The sequence below is a fragment of the Rhinatrema bivittatum genome, chromosome 6, assembly GCF_901001135.1.
Source record: "Rhinatrema bivittatum chromosome 6, aRhiBiv1.1, whole genome shotgun sequence".
In the NCBI taxonomy this organism is placed as follows: domain Eukaryota; kingdom Metazoa; phylum Chordata; class Amphibia; order Gymnophiona; family Rhinatrematidae; genus Rhinatrema; species Rhinatrema bivittatum.
The window spans coordinates 41,107,196-41,133,007 of NC_042620.1; the positions used below are offsets into that span (position 1 = coordinate 41,107,196).

At 46.1% G+C, this 25,812-nt stretch overlaps 1 long non-coding RNA gene across 2 annotated transcripts in view; it reads right to left on the reverse strand.

The window, feature by feature from the left end:
- LOC115093192 overlaps positions 1-18,734 on the reverse strand; it is a 40,198-nt gene extending 21,464 nt beyond the window's left edge. For both annotated transcript variants that reach the window (XR_003857209.1, XR_003857208.1), the window contains exons 1-2: positions 18,675-18,734; positions 18,340-18,487 (exon numbers count right to left, since the gene is read on the reverse strand). This is a non-coding gene — a long non-coding RNA (uncharacterized LOC115093192). The remainder of the gene's footprint in view (positions 1-18,339; positions 18,488-18,674) is intronic.
- Positions 18,735-25,812: the final 7,078 nt, after the last annotated feature.

A 25,812-nucleotide genomic window follows, 5' to 3' on the forward strand; every position in this document is an offset into this window, starting at 1 on the left:
GCCAACTATCTGCTTCTATGACAGTTGCTATTTGGGTTTTTTCTGATATTTGCCCTCCCGAGACCGAAATGAATTGGGCTAAATCGAGCCCCAAATCTTTAAGATTCACATTTCAGACCTGAATGTCATTTCATTCCTAAGGAGGCATTCATTTTTATGATGACCGATAAGCTCCTCCTGCTTTGCCACTCCTACGTTGTGAACAGTAAATCAAAACACCCTGGCACCGATGTTTAGCAGAAACTCACTCAGGCATCTGTCTGTAAAAGATGGTTGTGGAAGAAAGGTTAAAATGATCTGAGGGAAGCGGAGCCTCACGAACAATAAGTGGTAGCAGAGTGAAAGTTGTACGCTTGTTTTTTGGGGGTTTTTTTTAAAGTTTTTGGTCCGATGGTTTCCTTCTGCTCCTTCGAGACCCCAGCTCAGTTGGTATCAACCTCTGGGCCTACTTCAGCACCATCAGCCTTCCTCTGCAACCACCTGGTGTGTTTTCCTCTATATTTATAGCCCTTCCCACTTCTCAGCATAGCCCAGCTTATTCTGGACCTAGGCAAATGTGGATTGTAAGTCTGGCTACAAGGGGTTACTGTTGTGTGATACCCGGGGCTCACCCCACCCCCAGGAGTTGTGAATGCTGCCTCTGCAGCCTCCCCAGCCTTGGGGCAGCTTGGCCTGCGAGTCAAACCCAGCTCTTCTTCAAGGCAGGGCGCAGCACTTGCCATGCAAGCCACTAGCTCAGTCCGGGTTGCGTGCTTTTCATTTTTTGTTGTTTTTTAACTGTAAGAGTATGAAAAATAAAATATGGTATGTCGCCACTGCAGGAACCAATTTCATGCTGTAATATAAGAAGTCAGGATCCCACAGCTGCAGCATCACATGATAAATGTTTTCAAAAAAAGAATACTTTTTACGCCAAAGCATGGCCTCCTCTCGTGAGCATTAACAGTGTTTGTGGATGTTTTCTACTTTGAGTTCACTGAAGAAAGGAGGAATAGAGAAGAAACAATAAACACAGACAAATAAATGTCAAGTCATAATATTAAAAAAAAAATCTGTGCTAGCCCTTCTTTAAGGGTGAGAGACATTTCAAGTCTTCTGATGCTTTCAGGAAATAGACCCTCAAGGACTGAGATTTGCAGTCAGTTACTGAGAACTTGTTAACTCCAAATTTGCCTTAGGAAGGGCAAGTGAGCCAGTTTCTGGAGGGGGGTTTTCAGTCCACGTCAGTCTTTTTAGCATATTCCTCCCCAGGGTTTTTTGGGGGTTTTTTTGCACCAGTGGTGCTGATTTCCAATGAAAGGAGCAAGCCTTGGGAAATATCTTCATAAACCGGGAAAAGCCAACAGTTTCCTCCCAGAAACCAAGTCACTTAGCAGCTCTGCAAGTGGGATGCTGAATAGGAAAGAAAATTTAGCAAAGAGGACAGAGGGTGGTAGCTGTTAGGCAACATTGTTAAGGCAGGCCTGCAACCCCCATGAGGAGAGCTTGGAAAGAAACACGCTGAAATTGAACTTACAACAACCAGCTCTATAACAGATCCATTTCAATGCAGTGGCAGGACAGACGGTTACACGGAAACCTTTCTTGCCATCCCCTGATCCACCCCCTCCCCATTTTGTGGGAGATTATGCGTCTGTGGACTCACGGGAATATCTCCAGGGCTGAAGCTGACAACCAAGTTGAAGCATTAAAGTCAATTTCAAGTCTAGGTTTAAAACAGTGATTAATTGATCAAAACCTTATCTACTAATGATATTCAAGAAACTGAGACGAATCAGCCACAAAGACGAATAGAAACCTCTGAGATTAGACAAGAGGTGGCTGAGAAGCAAATGTGTTCGCTGAATGTCCTATTATACAAGAAACGTTTCTCCTGGTGATACCCTACTTTCTGATGAAACAAAGAAAAAAAATATTATCTAAGGCCAACAAGAAGAATGACTCTAGAGCTGGCAACATGACTGATGTATGCACAGCTACAATCCAGAGGCCATACATGGCAGGCCACAGTCAACTGATTTATCATGCCACCCAGAACATGCCACCTCCCAGTCATGGCATTCCCTGAAATATTTCACATTGTTTCCCCGCTCCCTAAGACCTCTAATGAATATGTGTGAGATGGATTTGTCTACAGTTGAGACAGTATGCATGCAAATCTATCTCATGCGTGTTCATTAGGGGTATCCTAAAAATTCGACCAGTTTGCAGCCTTCAAGGACAGGAGGTTCCCCACACCAGCCCAACAGGGTCATCACATTGGAAAAAATAATAAACTCTGTAGTAAGGTGGATGCCAAAAGATAGCAAAAGAGCAGAAAGAAGGGAGGAAGGTGCTTGGCTAGAGAGGAAGAGGAAGAGAGAGAGACAGAGAGAGAGATAAAGAAGAGTGAAACTAAATGATGAAACTGACAAAGGAAAGTGCGAAGACAAACACCCAATGTTGACAACGATGCCGCGGCCAATCAATGCTGCTTGATGCATGGTGGAGGAAGAAATGCAGTGATTCCACAAAACCATGTACCAGAAAGAAAACGAAGCCATCTGTTTTAAATAAAAATGAAAGGGAGATGACAGGGAAAAGCAAAATATTTGCCAAATGATTTAAAAGATGAGGAGAGCGAAATCCAAGGAAATTTTGGCAATAAATATGATACATGCTTTATGAGAGAGAGAAAAAATCAATTCATGGCATTATTTGACATGTCTCTGGGTAATAAACTGCTCCTCAATTACAGGAATGCCGGCTCTCTTTATCTGGATACACAATGGACTTGTTAGGTCCTGTCTGTGGTGGTTTATTATTTTAATCGTGGAAGACTCTAAATGTTTCTCATTGGGGGACAGTGACCATATTTTCTTATCAAACAGAAAGATTTTTTTATTTTTTTTTTTACATAAGGCATTCGGTATGGGAAAGTCATTTGTTGTTTTTTTTTTTTGTCCTATAACACAGCAGTCCTAGTCAAATGCTGAGCCGGTGATCGTAGCAGGGCAGCTTCCTAACTGTATTTTTTTTTTTTTTTTACAAGCTGCAATGCATGAAGGTAGATGTTTCTGCCCTAGACCTTGCTACTGTAAATTCAAATGAGAAATGTCTAATACCCGTTATAAAAGATGGCATTTTAATTACCGGAGCACACAAGACACATTAAATCTATTTCATTTCTAAGGTCTTCCTCCAGTCCTTTGCGTTTATGCAACCCAGAGAACACAGGGTGATTGGAAAGGTCTCCAACCAACAATTCAATGTGCCTTGACATTTTAATAGCATGCCGTCCTAGTGAACACAATCGAGCTGAGCAGTGAGGCAAAAATCATTAGGTAAGCTAGATAATCTAAACGAAACAGCTATTATCGGCTCCACATCTGTGTACGCTGCACCCTGACAAATTTTCAGGTCTTTGAGAACCTCTTCCTACCCAGGACAAGGGGGATAGGGGACCCTAGAGACTGAATGCCACCTCATTTTCAATTTTTTTTTTTTTAGAGGAGAGATGCATCCCTTTTCTTAAGAGTAAGATGCTGAGGTTGCAGCCGTTGAGCTTATGAATATGACCCTCAGAGAGAAGAAGCACTCTCAGTAGCATAGAAGTATGTTATCACCGTTATTAAGGAGCTTAAACAGGAGCTGGGAAGAAGAGACACCGGTGGAATTGCAGCCTGATTGTGATTGATGTGTTCCTATTAGCTTCTCACTGTTATCTCTCTGGGTGGAAAGAACAGTCACTGGCTTGTAACACAACAGATTACCTGAGTTCCCAGCCCTAGACGGATGTTTAAATAAAATATAGCCCCTTTTACCAAGATGCCCATTTTCTCTGCGCGGTGCCTAGACTATTTCATGTCATCTGTGATTCGCTGTGACTCTACTCGGTAAACATGTCTTATCATTAATAATGCCCCAGCAGCTTGGATTTCGGGGAGGTGGTTTTTTTTTTTTTGTCTCATCTTCATGAAACAGTTTGGGGATCCAAGGTGCTTCTCGCTCCCATTTTCACCTGCTGTGCCATAAATGATTGATTACAACAAAGAGACTGGGTGTCCAGCAATGCCCAACAAATGACTTTGGCCCCTAACAGAAGGCCTTGGCCAGATAGAAATCAATATTTCACCATTAAAATCTATCAAAGAAGAGTTAAGGCACCATCTGTCCCTGCCGCCTTTCCATGGTGTGTGAACATTAAATCCGACACTTGTACTACATGAGTAATCAATATATAGTGGTTCACAGATCATTTGTGGTCCCCTTCTAGCAGTGATGGATGTTTGGACTAGTTGTGATTCATTTTGTCACACCATTAAACAAGATTCTGTCCAGTTCCTTCCTGATTTCATTTAAAGGATCATTCTTCACAGCTCATAAGAGAGAAAACGGTTTTTACCCAATCTGCTTCTATTTCAATAAGTCACTTTATAGAGATTTTGTGTCCTGCAGACTGTGAAAATTCTGGAGAGATAGGACAAACAGACCTCTGAAACTATTCATTGCCTGACATAAGCATAAAGTGTGACGAGGCGAATGTAAATATGTTTACCTCGCTGCGTACAAATGTTTGTTTTAACCCTCCTGTCGCTAGGCTTACTAAGGGCTAAGTAACTCATAAACACGGCGGACAACGAAGCAGACCAGTGCCGGGGCTTCTATTAGGCCACCGAGAGAACCAAAATGTTGGGAGCAGTAAAATCCAGCCTACAAGAGGTCCAGAAGGGGGGGGTCGCTGAGTCAGGGCCAATAGCACCAAAGGAGCACAGTGCTTGAATCGCTGCGACTGGTAGGAGGGGGGCACTGTGCAGGAGCTGCCACCGATAGGCAAGTTGTGGGAGGAGGGGGGGTGCAAGACCGAAGGTTCGCCTGGGGCAACAAATACTCTTGCGCCGGCCTGGAGGCAGACAGGTGGTCAGTGAAAGCAGTAATTTGTATCATTTCATTGATAGCGGCGCGATGATCAATTACATGTGGTAGCTGCATTTTTTTTTTTTTAATGTTTTCAATTGCCCAAATTAATTATGCCTTTCAGTTTATCAATAAAATCATTTCATCTCAATAAAAGCACGATGATTACAAAGACAAAATGTTAAAGGCCTATTTTGGTAGGCTGTGACATCATGCATAAATAATAATACAGATCCCTGGGGCCCTCCACTATTCACTTTTCTCCAGTGAGAAAACTGACCATTTAGCCCTTCTCTCTGTTTTCTATCTCTTAATCAGTTCTCAGTCCACAATAGAAAATTGCCTTCACTCCCATGATGTTTTAATTCCTCAAGAGTCTTTCATGAGGTTCTTTATCAAATGCTTTCTGAAAATTCAGATTCACTATATCAGTTGATTCCCCTTTATCCACAGGTTTATTCAAGCCTTCAATGAAAATGTAGCCGATTGGTGAGGCAAGACTTCCTTTGGATAAATCCATGTTTGCATTGTCCCATCAAACTATGACTATCTAAATATTCAGTAAGTATGCCATCTGCTCCAGGTGATTTGCTGCTCTTTTGTTTGTCAATTTGTCCTTTACATCTTTCAGATTTACTGAGATTTGTTTCAGTACCTATGGTATCTAAAGATTGAAGGATAGCCACCATAACCCCAGTTATAAAGAACAAAATTACAGAACATATAGATAGTCATAGTTTAATGAAACAAGGACAACATGGATTGCCTTACCAATCTGATACATTTTTTTGAAGGCATGAATAAATGTGTGGATAAAGATGAGTCAGTTGATATAGTGCAGGGGCAGTGCTATACTGAGGCAGGGTGAGGCAGCCACTTCAGGTGGCAGAATTTTGAAGCCGCAAAAAGTGCCCCTTCAAAATTCTGCAGCCTCCACCTCACCCTGCCTCCCCTCCCCATCACGCCACCCTCAAGACCCCCCCCCCCCCCCCCCAAGACTCACCAAAACCCCTGGTGGTCCAGCAGGGTTTTAAAAAGTGATGTGGGCCATCCATTGCCCCTACCATGTGACAGGGGCCGGTCAATGGCACTGGTAGCCCCTGTCACATGGTAAGGGCTAAAGGCCACCGGCGCCATTTTGGTTAGTGGCAGCTGATGGCAGATCGCTCCCGGGCCCCACAGCTGGACCACCAGGGTCTTTGGTGAGTCTTGGGGTGGGGGATTATATTTCATTTGGGGGGGGGGGCGGCACAGGGGATGGGGGGTGGCGGCATGTGGTCCCCGCCTCAGGCAGTACATTGCCTTGAGCTTCTCCTGATATAGTGTATCTGGATTTTCAGAAAGCATTTGACAAAGTCCCTCACGAGCGACTAAAAAGTCATGGGATAGGAGGCAATGTTCTGTTGTGAATTAATAACTTGTTGAAAGATAGAAAACAGAGAATAGGTCTAAATGCTCAAATTTCTCATTGGAGAAAGGTGATTAGTGGAGTGCCCCAGGGATTTGTACTGGGACCACTGCTTTTTAACATATTTATAGATGGGAACAAACAAGGGAGCCGATCAAATTTGCTGATGATGCAAAATTATTAAAAGCTGTTAAATCCCAAGAAGATTGTGAGAAACTGCAGGAGAACCATGCGAGACTGGGAGATTGGGCATCCAAATGGCAGATTTAATGTAGACAAGCGCACAGTGATGCAGGCAGGAAAGAGCAACCCAAATTATCAAGATATAATGTAAGGTTCCATACCCAGGAAAAGGATCTAGGCATCATCATGGATAATATATTGAAATCCTCTACTCGGTGTGTGGAAGGAGCCAAGAAAGCAAATACAATGGTAGGAATTATTAGTAAAGGAATGGAGAATAAAACAAAGGGTGTCACAATGCCTCTGTATCGCTCCATGGTGAGACCGCACCTTGAATATTGGGTGCAGTTCTGGTTACCACATCTCAAAAAATATACAGCAGAATTAGAAAACTTACAGAGAAGGGCAATCAAAATGATAAAGAGGATGAAATAATTCCCCTGTGAGGAAAGGCTAAAGAAGTTAGGGCTCTTCAGCTTGGAGAAAAGGCAGCTGAGGGGAGATATTATAGAGGTCTATAAAATAATGAGGTGCGTAAACAAGAATTGGTTGCTTACTCTTACAAAGAGTAGGGGGACATGTTATTGATAATATATTTAAAACAAATAGAAGAAATGTTTACTCAATATTTAATTAAACTCTGGAATTAATTTGCAGAGGATGTGGTAAAAGCTGTGGGGCAGATATTCAAAAGGTTACGTGCGCCGGGCCTATTTTAAAAAGGCTCGGTGACACGCGTAAAGCCCCAGGACGCGTGTAAGTCCCGGAGTTTGCAAAAAGGGGCGTGGAGGGGCGGGGTCAGAGGCTCCCGGCACAGCGGCTGAAGTAAGTTTTAAAATAAAAGAAAAAGGTAGAGGGAAAAGGGCGGGGGAGGTAGGGGAAGGGAAGGGAAGGTGGGGTGGGGGGGTAGAGAACGGGGGAAGGCTGCGCGGCTCGGCGCGCACCAACTCCCAATTTTATAACATGCGCTCACATGTTATAAAATCGGGCGAACATGTGTGCGCGCCGGGTAGCACGCGCACATGTACACCCACACTTCCTTTTTTAAAAATCTACCCCTGTGAGTGTAGCTGGCTTTAAAATAGATTTGGACAAATTCCTGGGGAAAAAACGGTCCAGAAACAATTATTAAGTTGGACTTGGGGAAATCCACTTCTTATCCCTGGGATAAGCAGCATAGAGTCTACCAACCTTCTGGGATCCTGCCAGGTACTTGTGACTTGGATTGGCCACTGTTGGAAACAGGATGCTGGGCTTTATGGACCCTCGTTCTGACCCACTATGGCAACATCTTATGTTCTCATGAAAACTTGTATCCTGCATATTAACCAATATTGTACACTATGACACAGTATGAAATAAGGGTGTAATTGTAAGGAAATATTTCATTATATTACTGAATCTGCCCCCTTTCAGTTTCCTGTCACGACCCCTTTTTCTGGGATGCTCTTTCCACTGCCTCTTGTGCATTATTATTTACACCATTAACTGTCGATCACTTAGGGTTGTAAACCAAAACTACAGCTCCATTCCTTGTAGTGGATGTAGTTATCATCTTCAGACTTTCCAGCATCTGCTCTGATTGCTTCCTTGGTGGGGTCAGGGGAATATAATAGGGTGATGAAGTTCCCCCATACTTTCTTTTCTCTGGATTGCTATGAACACATTATTGTCCAAATGCATGTAATCTGAAAAAAAAAAAAAAAGTGAATTGATAGGCAGATGTCTTTTATTTTTCAACTCTACCTTGTTCTGGCTGGCAGACCCGGATTTAGGCATAAGCAATTGCCTCAGGCGTCGGATTTTGGTAGGCAGGGAAGCGCTGCCACAGCCTGGTCGCCATCCAGACATGCCGCCTTATCTCTTCTGCCGGGCCAGGAAATTTTTTTTCATGTGGCCATTGAGCCGGCGTGCGTGTCGCAGCCCTGCCCCTTGCTCCGCACACTGTTCCCGTTAGCATGAAACCCATGTGTGGCTCATGGTGTCACCGCAGGGCCTCTGGCATACGTGCCAGATCAAAGGCTACGCGCAAAGTTTTCCTGAAAAAGGTTCATACTACTGCTGTGGGGCCCAGCAGAAGAGGCCAGGCAACAGGCCCCTGGCTGATCTCCAGAGGTGAGAGGGTAAGGAGAAGATCTGGGAGGGACATCCAGAGGAATCACTGCCCCCCCCCCCCCACCCCCAATGATTTCTGGGGGAACTTTCCTCTCCGCCCAAACTCTCTAATAATTTCTGGGGACCCCTCCAACATGGAGGACTGCCCCCCAAATGCCTTTGTGTATCTGACTGTTAAATCTGGCCCTGATTGCTGGTCTTTTTTTTATTAGTCCATTATTACAATTGATAAAATTATTCTTAGCTTTGAAGGCCTATGGATGTTCCAAAAGTGATTTATGAAAAGATTTTATGTGGATGCAAATTGTGGCTGTATAAAATGTACTGGTATCTGGCTTCACCGTTCATGAAGAGAATGGTGTTTGGGTTAGGAGTCCTTTAAGATACAATATGCGGTTGATTTGTGAGACATATTTTGTCATTCATATTCTTTTCCATTCTTCCTCTCCCCCTGCTCCACTTATTCTGCTGAGGTGGACTAGTCACAAACTTCACTATTTGGGAATACCCACTAATATTCCTTATTTGTTTTCTTTCCTAATGAATTGTTCTGTTATGGTTTTGTTATATATTCACATGATGTAATTTGATGTTTCAAGAAATATATTTTAAAAAAGATTGTTTCTTCTTTGCCAAGACCATAGCAGATAACACTTATTCTGTAAATAAGTTATTCACAAAAATATAAATTGAATCTATTTTATTTATTTTTAATATTTATTTACTGCATTATCAACCTTTATAAGTGACATACATCAAAACATCCATAAAAACATTGAATATGAACAGTAAAACATAAAATATAAAACAATAAAAAAATCACAATTAAACAAAACATACTTACAAGTCAAAAACCAAGAAAATTTGATTTGAACAAGCATTTTCTAACATAAGAACAGAACAAAAAATCAAACTTATAGGTAATAAAACTTTAAATAAGGCGTAACATAAAATTTACAAAAAAAACCCCAATTCATTCTGTCTCTGACTTAAAAAGTGATGGTTACTTAAAAATTAATTTAATAAGCCTGCTAAAATTGTTATATCACTGACGAGATTGTGGACCCCTTGTCCAAGGTGGAGTTGGCACTACCTGAGAGGGCGAACCCCTGCAGGTCCCCACTGTCGGAAGGCGAGGTCGGGCTGTTGCAAGGGCCTGCTGGAGCTTCGCCAATACCAACCCTATTCCCCGCAGGTTGAGCCCTTGGGTGCGGAGGCCAGATGGTCTTAGGTGGAACAGCAGCCGGAAGAATAGTCCAAAGTCAGAAGCCAGAGGATCGCCGATAGCCAGTCTGAGGTCAGAAGCCAAAGGATCACCGATAGCCAGTCCGAGGTCAAAAGGCAGAGGATCACCATTAGCCAGTCCGAGGTCAGAAGCCAGAAGAGTCACCAAAGCCAATCCGAGGTCAGAAGCCAGGAGACCCATCCAAAGAAACCAGAGGATGGGAAGAGGAGCAGGAACAGGACTTGGAAGGCAGGAATAGGATTTGGAAGGCAGGAACAGGAACTACGGCACCAACAAAGCACAGAAGACCTCACCGAAGCGAAGCAGACTCGATGCCAAGTCAAGGAACAGGAAGAGGAGGCTCCAATAATAGTTCCCGGCTCCTAACGTCATCCATGAGGCTGAGCTGCAGCAATTGGTGCTGGCCCTTTAAGAAGGCTTAGGAGGCGCGGCCGTGTACCTAGGGAGGGAGCTGCTGGGAGATGAGGTCTGCAGCCTGATGCAGTGAAGGGAGCCTGGGAATCGTCCCGGCCGCTGCAGAGTGTGATATAGATCCCGCAGTAGAGCCCGCGGGAGTGGAGGAGGCCCGAGGTTTGCGGCAGGAGCGACCCCCCCCCCCCCCGCCGCTGCGCGGGTGCCAAAGCCTGGAGCGGAGATGAGGAGGGCCGGCCGCGGCCACCCATGGCATCTAACAGTACCCCCCTCTTTTGTGTGCCTCCCCGGGGGTTTTGGTTTGGCAGGATGGGCCTTGTGAAACTGAGCGAGAAGGTCCTTGTCCAAAATATTGGTGATAGGCTCCCAGCTATTTTCCTTGGGGCTGAAACCCTCTCAGGAGAGGAGGTACTCCCAGCATTGACCCCGTTTCCTGACATCCAGGACATCATAGAACTGATATGTAAGGGCCTCATCGGACGAGAGGGGTTGAGGTTCCGGTGGTTTTCCAAAAGGCCAGGATAACACCAAGGGTTTCAGAAGAGACACATGAAATGAGTTATGAATTCTGAGAGTCGAAGGCAGTCGGAACTGATAGGAGACTGGATCAAGATGGCGCAGCACTACAAAGGGTCCAATGTAGCAGGGAGCTAGGCACATGGAAGGGAGCTTCAGTCAGATGTAGCGTGTGCTAAGCCACACTTTTTCGCCTGGATTGAATTGCAGGCTAGGCCTGTAATGGGCATCCACAAACGTTTTGGCAGTCTGTCCTGCCTTATCCAGAGGTTGTCAAGTGAGGGTCCAAAGTTGAGAAAGTTCTCTTGCCGTTAACTGGGCCGCAGGAGAGGGCACAGCGATGGGCAATGGTAAAGGTGGAAGCAGCTGTTTGCCGAAACTAGCTGGAATGGGGAAGACCCAGTTGCGGATGCTGGATGGGAGTTGAGGGCGAACTCCGCTCAAGGGAGCAATTCTACCCAGTTGTCTTGCTTGATGTTGACATATGATCTCAGGAACTGCTTGAGAGTTCGAATTGTTCTTTCCGCCAATCCGTTGGTTTGGGGGTGATAGGCAGTGGTGTACTCAAGAGTGATGTCGAACTTTCTGCATAGAGACTTCCAGTATCTAGCAGTAAATTGAGATCCCTGATCGGACAGAATATACTTGGGAAGACCATGTAACCAGAAGACATTGTGAATGAACAGCCTAGCTAGCTGAGGAGCAGAAGGAAGAGCAGTTAAGGCGACAAAGTGTGCCATTTTAGAAAATCGATCCACTATCACCCAGATAGTGATGTTACCCTTAGACGGAGGGAGGTCGACGATAAAGTCCATTGAAATGTGGGTCCAGGGCTCTCTTGGGACCGGCAGCGGGTGCAGCAGTCCCCAAGGTCGACCAGTAGAGTTCTTCTGTCGGGCACAGGTATGGCAGGATTCGACATAGGTTCGGGCATCCTTTTTCAAGGTGGGCCACCAATAGTATCTCTGGAGGAGTGCCAGGGTCCATGTTTGGCCGGGATGCCCAGCAATCCCAGAATCATGGGCCCAGTGAAGGATTTTGTTCCGAAGTCTGAGAGGAACCAAGGTCTTCCCCAGAGGAACAGGCATCGTGGCGACCAGGAGAATTCTGGTGGCTTCGATGATATGTTGAGGAGGTTCCGGTGTATCTTCAATGTCAAAAGAGCGAGAGAGGGCATCTGCTCGCAGGTTTTTGCAGGCAGGCTGACAGCAGAGCACGAAATCGAACCGTGTAAAAAAGAGGGCCCAATGTGCTTGTCGCGGATTAAGACGTTGGGTCTGATGTAAATATTTCAATTTTTATGGTCTGTGTAGACGGAAATTTGGTGCAGGGCCCCCTCCAACCATGGACACCATTCCTGAAAAGCCATTTTGATGGCTAGGAGCTCCTTGTCGCCGATTGTGTAATTCCATTGTGCCGGGGAGAATTGACACGAGAAGAAGGAACATGGGTGTAGAGTATTGATAGTGGAGTACTGACTTAAGAAGCCTCCTACTCCTTCGGAGGAGGCATCAACTTCAATAATGAAAGGCCGCCTGGGGTCAGGATGACGAAGGTAAGATTCATGGAGGAATGCAGCTTTAAAGTTGAGGAAGGCGGTAACAGCTTCAGGCGACCACTGTTTGGGGTTGGCCCTTTAAGGGTAAGAGCGCTAAGAGGAGACACAAAGGTGGAGTAGTTCCGGATAAAGGATCTGTAATAGTTAGCAAAACCTAAAAACCTTTGTAGTGGGCGGAGACCTGTGGGTTGGGGCCAATCGCGGATAGCTTTCTTAGAATCCATGTGGAACCCCTGACTGGATACAACATATCCCAGGAAGGACACTATTCTCTCTTCACACGAGCATTTCTCGAGCTTAGCATAGAGTCGATTCTCCCGCAGCTGCTGCAAGACCTAGACAACATCCTTGAGGTACATTTGCAGATCCTTGGAAAAGATCAATATGTCGTCTAAGTAGACTGCAACACAGTCTTATAGCATGTCCCGAAATACCTCGTTCATCATGTTTTGGAAGACGGCGGGGGCATTGCAGAGTTTGAAGGGCATCACGAAGTATTCATAATGCCTGTCCCGGGTATTAAACGCCGTCTTCCATTTGTCACCCTCTTTGATGTGAATCAGATTGTACACGCCCCTGAGGTCGAGTTTGGAGAATATCTTGGCTCCCTGGAGCCGGTCAAAAAGCTCAGAAATAAGTGGTAGAGGGTAGTGATCTTTGAGGGTTATAGCATGTAAACCTCAGTAGTCAATACATGGTTGGAGGCTACCATCCTTCTTCCTGATGAAAAAGAATCCTGCCCCCGCCAAAGATGTAGAGCGGCGTATGAAGCCCTTATCCAGGATTTCGCGGATATATTCTGATATGGCTTTAGTCTCGGCTGGGGATAACGGGTAGATACGCCCACGAGGGGGCTCTGAATTTGGTTGCAGATTGATGGCACAATCGAAAGTGCGGTGAGGAGGCAGAGTGTCTGCAGCATCTTTGGAGAAGACATCGGTGAAGACAGCATACTGAGGCGGTAGGCCAGGAAGGCAGGTAGCCATGGTGGCACAGCAGAGGGGCGTGACTAAATCTAGACACCTGGAGTGACATGTGGGACCCCAGCTGGAGAGCTACATCCTGGACCAATCGAAATTGGGAGAGTGTTTCCGAAGCCAAGGTAGCCCTAGGACAATAGGGTGTATGGCGCGGTCCAGAACATGGAAGGAGAGATGCTTGATATGGAGTATGCCAGTCTGGACTGTGAGCAGGTCAGTAGACAAGGTTATGCGGCTGGATGAAGGAAAGCACCAGGGGCACGGGTGAATGGTTGACAGGGAGCGGAGGTAAGGAGGGCCGGCCGTGTCTAAAAATGCATTTACCAGCTTTAGGAATAAGAACATAAGAACATAAGAAAATGCTGTACTGGGTCAGACCAAGGGTCCATCAAGCCCAGCATCCTGTTTCCAACAGTGGCCAATCCAGGCCATAAGAACCTGGCAAGTACCCAAAAACTAAGTCTATTCCATGTTACCATTGCTAATGGCAGTGGCTATTCTCTAAGTGAACTTAATAGCAGGTAATGGACTTCTCCTCCAAGAACTTATCCAATCCTTTTTTAAACACAGCTATACTAACTGCACTAACCACATCCTCTGGCAACAAATTCCAGAGTTTAATTGTGCGTTGAGTAAAAAAGAACTTTCTCCGATTAGTTTTAAATGTGCCCCATGCTAACTTCATGGAGTGCCCCCTAGTCTTTCTACTATCCGAAAGAGTAAATAACCGATTCACATCTACTCGTTCTAGACCTCTCATGATTTTAAAAGCGATGATTCACACTTAATCTCTGTTAAGGTGATCCATAAAATGGGGTCTTCCATGAAAAAAAAAAAAAGCAGATCTTTCAATTCCAACAGCCTTATTTGTTTCAAATATGAAATCTCCAGTAAGTGTCCTGAAGCAGACTGCAAACTACAGGCTGGCTGATAAACCTTCAAAGCTGGAGCAAGGCCGTGAACACCTTTAAAAACCAAAAGTGTGATTTTAATTTGAACCGCCAGAGAATAGGTAACCAATGAAGCCTAGCTAAAATTGGGTAAATATGCTCACGGATGGGAGTACCTGCTACTATACGAGTGGCCGCATTCTGCACTTGTTTTAAAGTGTGTACAATAGTGTACGGTAAGCATAATCAAGAGATGCATTCACCAGGGAATCACATATAGTCCAAAAATTGACTTTTCCCAAGAATGGTCTTAACCAGCAAAGCATATAAAGCTTGTCAAAAACGATCTTAGTCACATTCCATACTTGGGATCATAACGAAAAAGTTGTCTCCGTGATAACACCAAGATTGTGTACTTGTTTAGATACGGTAAGCGTCATACTTTCGATTGTGATAGAGGCTGGAATGTGTAAGGAAGGGAACCTAGACAGATATTATCTCTGTCTTGCATTCAGAAAAAGTTTATTTTCAAATAGCCTTTTTTTCAAGGTAGAAAGACATGTTGAAATTTTATTAAGTGCCTTGTCACTGTTATAGAGCATTTTATATCTATATTTACTACATGTGTCATTTAAAAATGGTATACTTAGGAAAATTTAACAATCGAAGATTGCAAGATCGTAACTCATTTTCTAATAATTCAATTCTATTATGTAGTATGAGGTTATCCTTAATGAAAGATGCAGCTATGGCTTGAAAATTACTTACTGAGGGGTTCAGATTCCCAAGTAAAGTTTATAATTTATTAGTCCTATCTTCTAACTCCACAAACTTTTCCCTGGTTTCCACAGAGAAAGTGTGGATCTTAGTAATAGAACTAGATAATTTCCTATCAATTTTAGTTGTCAACCTCCATAAATCTAATAACGCTCTGTTCTTCGGGTAAATGCATATGTTCTCACGTTTTTCATACAATTGTGTTTAATACGTTTGATGTAATACTAAGTTTTGGTTTATCTATAATTCTTACTACGTACGCCCTGTTATATGTATCACACATGTTTAATATGTTTGATGTAATACTAAGTTTTTGGTTTATCTATAATTCTTATTACGTATGCCTTGTTATATGTATCACACATGTTCGATGTAATTTCTAACTTTAGTTCTCTGTAAACCGACGCGATATGTACTATTACATGAACATCGGTATATAAAAGCCTATAAATAAATAAATAAAAATGGTTTACTTGTTTCAGCCTCCTTTGGATTTAATTAAGATATATCAGTGGAGTATAGTAATATCACAAGATATTTCTATAGAAACTTATTAAACATGCCAAGTCAAAGCCATGACACCTGTGTGGTCTCCTACCTGTTATGCCTGTCGGTCTCAAACAGCTGCGACCGCGAGTACTCACGTCCTGCAAGGCTCTTCTGCCCTCCCCGGGGCTGCTCGCTGTGCGGTTCTGTCTGTTTCGCCACGTTCCGCGGGACTCTCCTCAGCGGCATGGACACCGCCGCTCCCTGCTCCGACGCTGGGCCTCCCTAGGTGCGTGCGCTCGTCACAGGTCCCGCCTATGAAGACGCTTCTGTGGGAAGCTCGGGGGCATCCCACCGTGATGATGTCATCAGCCTCTCATTGATAAGCTCCACTGTCACTCCCAGCAAACAGACTTGGCAACAAGTCCCACGCTGAACTCAGCTCCTGCGGATTCCTGAGACGTTGCCTGCTGCTGTGCCTCGGATTCTATCTGGCACCCGCTCCTCGGGGGTCAGTGTGCGCTTCCTCAGGGACTTGCTCCCCTGGCCTACCTTTGCACCTCTTGGGTCCAACCCTGCCTTGGCCCCAACTACTCTAGTGTCTTCAGATCATCGTAGTACCTGTGAGTTCCTCGTCGGGCCTCCCCGCTCCTCGGGGCTGTGCCTGCATCTCTGCCTGGTCTGGCAGCGCCTGCCCGCTCCTCGGGCCGCGCCTCCTCTCAAGAGTTCCACCTGGCTTGTCCCGCTCCTCGGGGGCTAGACTCCACCTTCCTCCTGTGTACTGTCCAGCTCCTCGGGTCAGCTACTATTTCATCTCTGGCAACACCTTCGCTCTCCAGGGTCCTCCCTACTTCAGCTGCTGTAGTTAACCGGACTACACCCCCCCCGTGGGTGGTCTACGTCCTTTCCTACATCCAACATCCTGCAGCTGTGAACCCTTGGGGGTCGACCTTCCGGAGAACCTCTTACAACTCACCATCCCGCGGGGATTAGCTACGGGTCCCTGGGGCCTCTCCATTGCTTACTTAAGAGCTCCTCGCCATGCCGGTACCTCGCCTCCCGACGGCGCGGACCTGTGGGGCTTCCCCTCCACAGGCTGTAACAACTTGCACCTCGGTCCAAGGGTCCACTACCATTCTATCTCATTACTGTTACCTTTTGTTAGATCAAAAGATAAAAATAAACAGAGGGGGGATCTAAAGTCAATCCAATGCTAGCTTATTCTGAGGGACAGGGAGCTCAGTGAATCATTGAAGTAAAACCTTTGAGCCAAATGTTTTCTACTTGGTTAGTGCAGGAGTGAAGCAGGGTGTGATTACAAAAAATGTCGTTAAATTGGATAAACATTTTGAGAGAATCTGAGACAGAGTGCATGCTAAATTCTACCCCCCTTGCAAAACCTGTTTTACAAATCTCCAAACAGTTCTAGCTCTTTGGGGCGGGGGCCTGAGCGGCGGAGGTGTCTAATCCAGAATGTTGCTTTGTTATATACGAGACATACAGCTCTGTATGTTAAAAACGGACCAGCCATGTAAATAACATCAACATCAACACCCCCCCTTTCCTTAGTGTCCCCTCAGGGTACCAATGTGATCCTGCCTTCAAGAGATATAAACAAAGTTACAAAGAGTACCTAACAATGAAGGAGGAAAATTAACATATAATTTGCTGCTTACAATAACTGTGAGGAAACCATTAGCTGTAAAAGCAATGAAACCTGCCTTATAGCTTTCTTATTCTGCCGTGGGCGCAGTCCGACCTTCAGTGAGCATTTTAAGAACCAATAAAGTTATCGATTTTTTTTTTTCCTGTTAACAAACTACGTGTCTTTGACTTTATTATCATAAATCCCGCCTGTAGATGAACCTTAGGATAATGGGGAAGGGGGGCTGGAAAGGCAACAGAACAAAAACTAGTCAGGACTTCGCCATCAAAGCAAATGGATCCAATTAGTAGCTATTAGAGAAGGATGTTATGGCATTGTGCACAGTGAAGGCTATTATGTCTAGTGGAAATTAATCTTAATTATTTGTACCTGTGTATATACATGCAAAGGGAAGTCGCTCACATTAATCTACATTAAAATTAATACACGGTTGCTGCATTATCTAGTCTGACTCAAAAGACTGTGGATCCTAGCATATGTATTTGCAATGCTAGATCAACTGGCTGGAGACTGTGCATTTTAGCAGCACAGTCTGCTCTGTGGTCAAGAGCTCCACAGCGACGTTAGAACTTTTTAAAGACCTTTTTCACCTTCCTGCCCTCCTACCTCAGAAAAAAAGAAAAGAATATATACAGGCAAGTAGGATTTTGTCTGGAAAGACATCCATTAGATAACAGTTTCGAAGTAATTATTGGCATTAAAAAAAAAAAAGACCCCCCTAACGTGCTTTGGACTAAAATTGATAACACTGGCAATAAATTGGTAAAATTCAGTTGATTATTATGCTATTAATATCAACCGGCTGTATAGTTGCGAGGTAGATGATGGCAGAAAAAGACTGCCCGGCCCATCCAGTCTGCAAAGTTATTCTGTTACCAGTTTGTGAGGGAAAATAGCAATAACAGCTGTAACAATGCCAAAATAAACAATAAAAACTTGGAAATAAAACCAAATAATTCATGGACGCCAGGGGCTTCCCTAGGGCTGGGTGCGCGCAGCGTGCACCCCCTTGCGCACGTCGGAGCGGCCTTGGAGGGAACTTTCCTTCCGCCCCCCCAGCCCTACCTCAACCCCCCCCCCCCCCCCCCCCCCCACCTTTGTTAAAGAAGTTGCGCCTTTTTGAAGGAATTTACAGTGAGGGCAATTGAAAGTGTGCAGTGGGAATTATTTTTTTTTTCACTAATACAATTATTTCAAAGTTCCGAACCTTTTGTAATCCAGACTCTGAAACGTCACCATAGACGCAGAAATGTTTCTCGATCAAATATTATAGCTCTCCACTTTTAAGCATTCTTGAACGAAGAATAACAAAGCATGCCTGATAGAAATATTGTGTCCGTCCATCTGGCTGTGACCTAGGATCAACAGACAAACCAGGAAATGGAATGAGGTCTTATTTGATATTTAACTGAATAGTTGAATCTAATTGTTAAAACATTTTGTAAGGCTCTTTGCTTCCATTTTCTTTTCTCATGTGGTCAGCATAGCATGTGCTAACATATTTTCACATGCACTAATGCATTTATTGGAGAAATTACTTACCTGATAATTTCGTTTTCCTTAGTGTAGACAGATGGACTCAGGACCAATGGGGTATAGTGTATTCCTGCTAGCAGTTGGAGACGGATCAGATTTCAATTTGACTTCAGCCCCTAGTACATATACCCCTGCAGGAAGTGCAGCTCTTCAGTATTCTCCTCGAAAAGCATTGTGGATATATGTGTGACTGACTGATTAACTTAATAATTTGAGTAACTTCATAACTTGGTTAAACATTAAAACTTGATTAACTTGAACTGGTTGATTGACTATAGCTGGAGACCGCCAGTGTACTCAACCGGAAAGCGTCGACACCCGGCAGGGTGGATGCCCTAGGTAAATGAAAACGTGGCTTATCCTTGAATCATTTGAAAGACCATGCGTAACGGCAGCCAAGGGTGGGATGCTGAGTCCATCTGTCTACACTAAGGAAAATGAAATTATCAGGTAAGTAATTTCTCCATTTCCTAGCGTGTAGCAGATGGACTCAGGACCAATGGGATGTATAAAAGCTACTCCCAAACCGGGTGGGAGGCTGCCCGTGACCCACTTAGGATTGTCCTTGCAAATGCCGTGTCCTCCCAAGCCTGAACATCCAGACGGTAGAATCTGGAGAAGGTATGGATGGAGGACTATGTAGCCACCCTGAAGATCTCGGCAGGCGACAGCATTCTAGTTTCTGCCCAGGATACTGCCTGGGCTCTGGTAAAATGGGCCTTGACCTGTAGAGGTGGTGGCTTGCCAGCTTCTACGTAGGCCACCTTAATGACTTCCTTGATCCAGCGGGCAATGGTTGCCCAGGAGGCCGCTTCCCCTTGCCTCTTTCCGCTATGAAGGACGAAAAGGTGGTCCGTTTTTTGTACGGGTTCCGACATTTCCAGGTATCTGGATAGGAGTCTGCCGATGTTGAGGTGGCGTAGACTACGGGCTTCTTCCAAATTCTTCAAGCCATCCATCGCTGGTAGCGAGATGGTCTGGTTAAGATGGAAGTGTGAGACCACTTTGGGGAGGAAGGAGGGAACCGTGCGTAGTTGGATGGCTCCCGGGGTGAGCCTGAGGAATGGTTCACGGCAGGACAGTGCTTGTAGTTCCGAGATGCGGCGGGCTGAACAAACTGCCAGCAAGAACACCGTCTTTAAGGTTAAAAGGTGGAGAGACAGTCCTCAGAGGGGTCTGAAGGCGGTTCCCGCTAGGAAATCCAAAACAAGATTGAGATTCCACAGAGGTACGGGCCACTTTAGTGGTGGACGAATGTGTTTGACTACTCTTAGGAAGCGTGACACGTCCAGGTGAGAGGTTATGCTGTCGCCCTCGCTCTTGGAGCCATAGCATGACAATGCGGCCACCTGTACCTTGATGGAGTTGAGGGACAGTCCCTTCTGTAGTGCATTCTGAAGAATTCCAGGATCACGGGAACTTTAAATGAGCATGGCTTGATATTTTGGTCTTTGCACCAGGCTTCAAATACTCACCAAATCCTTATGTACGTTAACGATGTGGAGAACTTGCGTGCTCGGAGGAGGGTGTCAATTACAGCACCCAAGTATCCACTCTTTCTCAGGTGGGCCCTCTCAATGGCCAGACCGTAAAAGAGAATTGAGCTGGGTCCTCGTGGAGGATCAGACCTTGTTGTAGTAGGTCCCTGTGTGGAGGCAGGGGTAGGGGGTTCCCTGCCAGCAGTCTTCTCATGTCTGCGCACCAGGGTCTTCTTGGCCAATCTGGAGCCACCAGAAGAACTAGCCCCCTGTGTAGTTGTATCTTATGAATGATTGCACCCAATAGGGGCCACGGCGGGAAGGCGTATAGCAAGGTCCCCGGTGGCCAGGTCTGTACCAGAGCATCGATCCCTTGGGACTGCGGTTCCCGCCTGCGGCTGAAGTATCTGGACACTTGGGCATTGGATCTGTTTGCCAGAAGGTCTATGTCCAGTGTCCCCCACCGATTCACTATCATTTAGAAGGCTGCGGACGACAGCTTCCATTCTCCTGGGTCTAGACTTTCCCTGCTGAGGAAGTCCGCCGTGATGTTGTCTTTCCCGGCGATGTGGACGGCGGAGATCTCCTGGAGATTTGCTTCCACCCACGCCATCAGGGGGTCTATTTCCAGGGACACTTGTTGTCTTCTGGTTCCCCCCCTGTCTGTTGATGTAGGCCACTGTTGTGGTATTGTCTGACATTACTCTGACTGCTTTGTCTCGAAGTCTGTGAGCGAACCGCAGACAGGCTAGTCTGACTGCCCTTGCTTCTAGGCGATTGATGTTCCATCCCGCCTCTTCTGTGTTCCACTGCCCTTGGGTGGTTAACTCCTCGCAGTGTGCTCCCCATCCTCGTAGACTGGCATCTGTGGTGAGTAGGATCCAGGTTGGAGAGGATAGTCTTGATCCTCGGCTCATGTGGTTGGCCTGCAGCCACCACCGTAGCTGGTTCTGGACTCTGCCCGGGAGTGGTAGACGAACGGTGTAGTTCTGGGACCGTGGGCTCCACCGTGATAGAAGTGAGCGCTTTAGGGGCCTCATGTGGGCTCGCGCCCATGGCACAACTTCCAGTGTGGATGCCATCAGCCCAAGGACTTGCAGGTAATCCCATGCTGTGGGACGAGGTTCGTTCAGCAAGGTATGTAGCCGGTTCCACAGTTTTAATCTCCTTGTGGGGGTCAGGCTGACCTTGTCTTCTTTGGTGTCGAATCGGACTCCTAGGTATTCCAGTGACTGTGAGGGTTGTAGGAAACTTTTGTTTGTGTTGACCACCCATCCTAGGCTCTCCAGTAGATTTATGACTCTGCTGGTTGCTTGGTGGCTTTCCTCCGGTGACTTTGTCCTAATCAGCCAATCGTCTAGGTAAGGGTGGATGAGGATTCCTTCCTTCCTCAGTGTTGCCGCCACCACTACTATTACCTTGGTGAATGTCCGGGGAACTGTGGCTAACCCAAAAGGTAGTGCCTGGAACTGGTAGTGACGGTTCAGGACTTTGAAGCATAGGTAGCACTGGTGTTCCTGATGAATTGGGATGTGTAGGTAGGCCTTCGAAAGATCCAGGGATGTGAGAAACTCTCCCGGTTGTATCGCCCATATTATGGATCACAGGGTTTCCATGCGGAAACGGGGAATCCTTAGGTGGCAGTTGACGGACTTGAGGTCCAGGATGGGCCTGAATGTTCCCTCTTTCTTGGGGACGATAAAATAGATGGAATAATGTCCAGTATTTATTTCTTGTGGAGGCACCGGGGTTATGGCCTCAAGGGCCAGTAGTCTGGACAGTATGGCTTCCACTGCCGCCCTCTTGGAGAGGTCATGGCAGGGGGACTCCACGAACTTGTCTGGAGGGGTACGTAGAAAATCCAGGAAGGACCCCTCCCAAATGTTGGCTAGGACCCACTTGTCCAAAGTTATCTCAATCCATCTGCGGTAAAATAGGGCTAGTCTGCCCCCTATGGTTTCTTCCCTTGGACGGGTCGGCTGAATCTCATTGTGGGGTGTGGCTGGGGCCTGTACCCAAGCTGGTACCCCTCTTGTTGTGCTTGTTCCAAAAGGACTGGTTCCTGCTCGTAGGGCGGGGCACTTGATAGTTGCTCCTGTAAGGATTGAAGCGCTGTGAACTCCTGCCCCTGGAGGACCTGGGGAAGAGTCGCTGGTTTCTCTTCGTTTTATCCTCCGGCAGGCGCAGCACTGGGGACTCGCCCCATTTGTCGGCTAATTTTTCTAGTTCGTTGCCAAACAGGAGGGATCCTTTGAAGGGCATCCTTGAGAGGCGCGTTTTGGAAGATGCGTCGGCCGACCTGCTTTGGAGCCAGAGTTGCCTTCTGGCCGCCACCGCAGATGACACTCCTCTGGCCACCGTACGCACTAGGTCGGAGGCAGCATCCACGAGGAATGATACTGCTGGTTCCATGTCTTCTCCCGGGGTGTTGTTCCTGGTTTGGGATAAGCAGGCACTTGTCACCACTGTGCAGCAGGCCGCAATTTGTAGAGACATAGCGGCTACGTCAAATGACTGTTTGAGGATGGATTCCAGACGCCAGTCATGTGCATCCTTGAGCGCTGCTCCTCCCTCTACTGGGATAGTGGTGCACTTAGAGACCGCACAGACCATGGCATCAACTCTTGGGCATGCAAGAAGATCTTTGGTCGCCGGGTCCAGGGGGTACATGGCTACCAAAGCTCGGCCCCCTTTGAATGTGGACTCCGGGGCATTCCATTCCAGGTCAATCAGCTGTTGTGCCGCTTGTAACGGAGGGAAATGGTGAGAGGTCTGACGAAGACCCTCCAGCAGGGGGTTCGGTTTAGGTTCCCCCAAAGTACCTGGGCCCGGGATAGCGAGCTCCGTCAGACATTGGGTGACCAGGTCCGGGCGCTCGTCCTTTGTGAAGAAGCGTCTCATGGTTCAGTGAGGTTCTGTCCCCAGGGGGAGCTCCCCCTCTTCTAGGGGCTCGGCTTCCTCTTCAGAGATGTCCGTGTCCCCATAGGTGGGGCTTCTGGGTAGTGGAAGCCTGTGCCTAGGTCTTGAAGGGCCTGGGGCCTGAGGGTCCTCTGGCGGAGCATGTGGCTGACCAGCCGGAGGTTCAGTTTGCATTTGAACAAAGGCGTGAATCCCCTTGAAGAACTCCACCCATGAGATCGACGCTGGATCCTCCCCTGTCTGTGGATCCTCCCCTGTCTGTGGAACCTCCCCTGTCTGTGGGGAGGTTCCACTGGGATCTGCTAGGTCCGGGGTACTCCCTGAGGAGCTAGTAATCGGCCCTGGGTGGGACTGGCTCTGAACTGGATCTCCCAGGGCCTCCTCACACTGCGTGCACAGGGCATCGGCCTCCTCACTTTGTGCGGCTCTGATGTGGCATGCTGGGCAGAGGCCTTGAGCTTTTATCCCTGTTTCTGGTGATGCCATGCTGTCGGCGCATAAACTGTGCGAGTTGTGCGCGTAGCTGTGCGTCCAGCCGTAGATATGCGCACAGCTCTGTGCATGCAACTTATGCACACAAGGTTTTATGTGTGTGTAAGTCTATGCGCACAAGTGTTTTGTGCACCTAACTCGGTTTTGTGCGCTAGGGCCAAACGGCGAACGGCGTGGCGAAATGAGCCAAGATGGCGACAGCGAGCACGTGGGCAATATGGCGACCCCTTTGGAGGGTCTCCACGTGGGTAGACCCTTGGAAATAACCGGGGGGAGAGGGCAAATACCTTCACCGCCGCACTCGAGGGTGCACCCGCTGCCTCTCAGCCGCGCCGAGGATCGGGGGCTAGGTCCTCGCCGCGATTCGGCTGCCGGACTGAGGGACCACAGAAATCACCTCGAGAATCTCAACTGGGGGAGGGACCCGAGGGTATCACCGCAGGAGAGCAGGGCTCATCTTCAGGTAGGTTTCTCCTTTCAAATTTGGTTTTCTTCTTTGAATTTGGTTCTAACGCTGTGAGAGCATGCAGATAGTCCCTAACTGCTATGGAGACGGAAAATACTGAAGAGCTGCACTTCCTGCAGGGGTATATGTACTAGGGGCTGACGTCAGATTGAAATCTGATCTGTCTCCAACTGCTAGCAGGAGTACACTATACCCATTGGTCCTGAGTCCATCTGCTACACGCTAGGAAATTGTGTGTTAAAGCCTGTTAGTGCAGGGGAATTCAATTAGAACTTGGTAACTCCAAGAAAAAGTCTCTCCTCTAGGTTGGATGGAAAATAAGCTAGACAGAAGAATGCCATTCCCACATCTGTACATACTTTTTACTTTTTCTTTCTCTCTCCATTTTCTCCATTGAGTGCTATGGAGAGAGTGAACATAAGTCTTGGAAGCCATTCAAAATGGTAACTGGAATATTAGCAAATGTTTTTTGCCTCTTGAGCTTCGTCTGAGCTGACATCACCATTGGAGCATCATCAGTGGGTTCTCTCCATCCAGTTCCAGATGTTATCATCAAGAGAGCAATGCATATCGAAAAAAGGGGTAATAAGGCTCATGCATATTGTACTGAAGCCAATAATGTACTCTGCAACTGCAAGAGGATGTCAATCTAAATACCTTTATAACGATGGTTTATTTGGTTTCCTCCAGCAATCTTGCATTTGCCTTGAAAATGAGAAAAACACCTTGACTTAATAGGACACAAATGATGCGTTCAAAACATGCAAAGAGATTGTATCTTCTTGAAAGTTTTTGCAGAAGCAGTATTGCTCTGAGTAAAAAAAAAAACCCAATCTTAAATTGGAAGCAGCTGAAAATATTTCAATCACATGAGATTAGTCTTGACAGAACTCCCACCACAGAAGCGAGCTGCATTTTAAAGAGTTTGCCAGACAGATTATTTTGTCCATTTTTATGTTTGTCAAAGTATATGTCAAGCTTTTTTTTTTTTTTTTTTTGCATTTTTGTATCGACAATCTGTGTAGACTGTTTGTCAACTTGTGAAACAGAGCAATTGCTGTGTAAAATGTTCCTTGGAGTTATATATGACAAAGCTTCTGCCAGTTTTCCCCCAAGCAACTACTTTTGAAGCAATTTCATGCCATAGAAATATAAAATATGACAACAGTTAAGGACAGCAAGACTCATCTAGTTCGTTCATTCCTGATGCAATACCATAGAGCCTACCAGGTCTCCGGTGATACCCTCCTATCCTTGCAAATAAGCATTCTCTGTGCCTTGCTTTCTTGAATTATGTTACTCTTTTGACATCTACCATTTCCACTGGGAGGTTATTCTATGTATCTACTACCCCTTCTGTAAAGACATTTTTCTTTATGCTACCACCAACCTTACCCCCCTGTCAGCCTCACATTCTGACCTCTTCCTCTAGGACTTAACTTTTCACTGCTTGTTCCTTTGTATTATTTACAGTGCTGGAAAAAGGTTTGTGAACCCCAAGTATAATAATAAGAATTACCATGATGCCCTTGTTTAATTGAAAGCATTCAGGTGCATTTTCAAAGGAGTCACGCATGTAAATGTAACATACTATCCTAGCAATTTTTCAAAAGCCATTTCCCTGCATTAAAACCTATTGATAATTCAATGGCATATAGTGTAGTAATTTTCAAAAGCCCACTTACACAGGTAAAGTGCAATTACACATGTAAAACAGTTTTAAGCATGCAAATGCTTTTGAAAATCTTTGCCATTCTTTTCTTATGCAATAAAATGGGTATAAATTAAA